General features: G+C 38.3%; 1 pseudogene; it reads right to left on the bottom strand.

Annotated features, from left to right (window-relative positions):
* Nucleotides 1-562: 562 nt before the first annotated feature.
* LOC102754105 lies at nt 563-2199 on the bottom strand (annotated as a pseudogene).
* Between the last annotated feature and the right edge of the window lie 2089 nt (nt 2200-4288).

Below are 4288 nucleotides of genomic sequence, written 5' to 3'. Positions count from 1 at the left end.
CCGGCGGCGGCAGGCGGGGAACGTTGGAGTCCTCCGTCACTGGAGCAAGCAAGCCTCATGTTAGTTTCAAGCTGCCTGGCTGTCGGCTGCCATCTTGGCTGGCCGTTAATTTGCATATCACTCTGATTAGCCAATGGGAAGGGTAGCGGACGTATGCTAATTACCATGTTTCTCTTTTATTAGATAGGATTTCCATTTCTTTTTCTTTCTCTTTCTCCACACACACACACACACACACACACACACACACACACACATCATATGATTCTATTGATTCTCATCTCTGGAGAACCCTGAATAATACAACGGGCATTGAAAAACACATGATTTTTAGTGTATTTTAAAACATTTTTTAAAGTAAGTACAAAGTGTTTATTGTTGCTATTATATACAAACCTAGAAATGGTCTATTCCCAATGAAAAGTACACAACCTTTTCTAAATATAGGGCAAGTTATAAAACCTCTTTTTTTTGGGGGGGGGGGTGGAGTAGAATTGTCCCAGTAGATCATTTATTTCCAGTGAACCCCAGTCACCATAAACAGTCTAGTTTCTGAATTTTATTAATTGGCTGTTACCATTGCACTAATAGTCTCCATTTTCCACAGAATAAAACGTTGGTCATTTTCTAGTTCAATCTCTCTGCCCAGCATTTTGGGACTTTCCTAGGACAACAGAAGGTCTGACACAAGAACTTTGAGACAACGTGACAGCAATCCTTTCACCTTGAGTCATCATGTAGTCTGGCAGTTGTTTCTCTAGGATTTTTCTGATTAAAATGATTAGGATATTTTATCTTCAGTGTAGTAGCTGGGATTTTGAGCAAAAATGGTTGTTGTGTTTTGAAGTCCCCATCTTCAGGTGCACCATATTTGAGGCAGAATGACTGGCATCTGGGATGGGCTGCTAGGAACTCCTCATTTGGCCTGTTTTTTCTGGATCTTGATGCCCACCTGCCTTTTTCCATTCACTTTCAAGTGCTTTTTGGTAATCCATCTCAGCTCCAGGCCTCTCGTCTCCTTGCAAAGAATCTTGCATTTGTTCAGGGTCTCCAGCTGACTGATCTTGATGATAATGAGCTGGCAGGTGGTCTCCACCCTGCATCCCTCAGTCAGAGGGTTTCTTAGGCAGGACAAATCATGCAGACATTGTAATTTATCTGGCTCATTGATAAATGGCCATTGCGATATTTAGTTGTCATTGACTATAAGGTATCGAAAATTGAAGTTTTGCACACAATCCCAGAATCTTGGAAATGTAGAGAAGAAATCCCAATGTCCAAAAGCATTAGTTGTTCTAATCTGGGCAGATAGGCTATTGGAAACAGCTGATTTTCACCAATTAGTTGATTAGAGGAAAGGTCTAATAACTTGACCATCTGTAGAATGATAGCCAGCCTTTCTGAAATGGAGACTGTTAGACTCCTGGAAGACCAGCCACCCAGTGGCACACCAGAACACCTATGCCCATGCTATTCTTGTTTGGCTAAGGACTAAAACCTTCAGTATAGAAATGTTCCAATTGGATTTGGTGAGCCAGGGGGAAATCTCAGTTTATTTTCACTGAGATTAAGGACTTCAGGTGTCTGAGCTGATCAGCATCCTATACTGTCAGCAGGTTTTTTGACAAATCTAAATTTCTAATATTAGGACACACTTTGGCAATGCTTCCTCTGTCACCAGCACAATTTACTGCACAATTCCTAAAAAAAAAATTTCTTGCAACTTATTCAGCTGACTTCGACATTTTATAACAGACTCAAAAACAATAGTTTCCACAGGTTTATTTCCATTGGTAACAAATTTGCTCTTTTCCATCTTTCTCTGGTCCATTATCTAATACGTAGCAGTTCTTAATTGCAGTAAGAAAGTCTACTCCAAAGTTGGACTAATAACGGATCCTCTAGTTGGATGCCTGCATTGAAAATACACAGACCCCTCAAGGCTTCCATCATGTTTGCCTCAAGTCTTCCATCATGTTTGCCTCTCTTGGGATTGTCCCATTCTTTTCCTAACCAGAGTTTCAGACTCACTTGCTCTGAGCTTTAATGCTGGGGCACCAGTGAAATATGGGAAGGAACTGAATTGTCTGGCTTTAGGGTGAGAGCTGAAGGTGTACCTTTCACCCAAACAGAAGTGCTGGAAGAGGACATGTTCCTTTGCTGAGACCTCCCCCCATAGAACTGGCAGGTGGGTGCCATATCTAAACCTCCATCAACCTGGCTGGCATTATTTGCCCTGCCCTGGTGATTCCCTGAGACTCTCTCAAACGTTTTTTTTCCTCAATGACAAATGGATTGTTAGCAGGAAAATATAGGTTGTGTTACTTGTACATTAGACTCATTGGGCATGAGCATTCTACAGTTACAATTTAGAAAACTTCCTCTGACTCCACTTTTGAGGTGAAATAGAATTTGAAAGGAGAAAAAGATATGTAATGTAAATTCAGTTAAAGAATAAATGAAAATTAAATCATTTGAAATATATTATTTTAAAAAATAATATAAATTTATGTCTCATGATAAACTAACAATAGTGTTATAGACATTATACATATGATTATACTTAAAGTTTTAATAGTTTAACTATAATCAATAACAACTCTCACTTAGAACATTAGAATTTTCAGCTATTTAAAAACTGGACATATTTTCTTCATCTTACCCTTCCAAAATCACTAAAAGACCTGACATGATTTTAAAGGGCAATTTCAGCATAGTCTGGAAACTAAAGGTTAAGAAAATTTAACAAGCTTTTTTTCTTCATAGACCTAGTTTTTGAGGATCTTGATTGGAATTTGTGGCAGAATTCTCACTAGTATGGTTAGACCATGGTCCTTAACATGGGCACTATGGACATTTGGGACTGGATAATATTTTGTTGTATAGTCCTGCCTTGTACATTTTAGGGTGTTTAGCAGCACTTTGGCCTCTACCCTGTAGCTTCCCAAATTTTTTCAACCAACAAATGTTTCCAGTCATTTCCTGCAGTGCCCTGGGAGGCAAACTAGCCCCATTTAAGAAACCATGGGGATTAGATACATATGGCATGAGTAAGGCCAGTTATGTAAATAAGTAAGGGATTATACCCTAAAATAAATTAAAAAATAGGAGATTGACTACTAAAAATAAAGTTCAATAGAGGACAACTATCACAAAATATTTGGAACCCACAATGCTGGACACACAGCCAGTCTCTACCCTTTGCCTCCTGACATTGAACATTGTGGTTAATAGGAAGTGGATTTTGCTTTTCGTTGACTTTTCTGATGCCACTCTTTCTTGGTTTTGACCAGGATTAAAGCAATAGCCCACCCAAAATAAGAATTCTGTCCTAATTTGTTAAGACATTCACTCTGTGTTTGAGTTGATGATTCAGCTGAGTGTAACTTTCCAATCCACCCAGTGTTGTATCAAGCTGGCCTTGGGAAGGAAGATGATGTGCATCAAGGATAGTATTTTCTGAATGCACTATTTTTGGTGTGGTCTGAAATGAACTGAGAGCCTGGTGGCTTTAAGTAAACTAGAAAGTTGAAGAAAATAAAGGGAATATTGAGTGACTGTGCGGTTCAGTTGGATATATCCACTTGGCTAGGCTACATATTTCAGTTCTTCAAACAGCCATCTAGGTGTTGCACAGTTATTTTGCAGATGTAGGTAATATCTATGATCAGGCCTATTCTACAGATTTTGAATTTGCCCCCCCAACTCCCACAGTTCCTTGCAGTATATCTCTTCTTCCCTCTCCTGCTCCCTCTCTGTTTCCCTGTAAGCCTTAATGAACAAACCAATTTACAACAGTAGAAACACCGCCATTGTTATTATCAAGGGATACATGAGGATAGGACCCTATCATTTATTTTGTGTCCTTTTGGAGTCTGGCACAAGGCTCTTGATAAATGATGAATTGGATGAAATCATTATTAGCAATCATGCAAAATAGCTCTGGACTATATAAAAGAATGTTTTAATGCCTCTGCTAGGAAGTAGGTAATTTTTATGAAAAAGGGCATCATTTAGTGTTCAAAATAAAAAAAAACCACATTTTTTTCATTATATTAGTAACATTAAGTACACTATTGAAAATAGAGAACAAAAACACTAGTAAGTTCATGATCATGAATCATTGGTGCCAGCATTTTGGCGTATTTACTTGATCTTCGCTCCTGAACCCCCACCATATGCAAATGTGGTTTTTGTATAGTACTAATTATACTGGCTTTAAAATTTGTTTCTGCTTTTTCCTTTCTTATTACTTAGTCTTTATAAATATCAGTTTCACTTTATTTTT

Source organism: Myotis davidii, unplaced genomic scaffold, assembly GCF_000327345.1.
Source record: "Myotis davidii unplaced genomic scaffold, ASM32734v1 scaffold886, whole genome shotgun sequence".
NCBI lineage: Eukaryota > Metazoa > Chordata > Mammalia > Chiroptera > Vespertilionidae > Myotis > Myotis davidii.
This window is presented reverse-complemented; position numbering and strand designations above follow the sequence as displayed.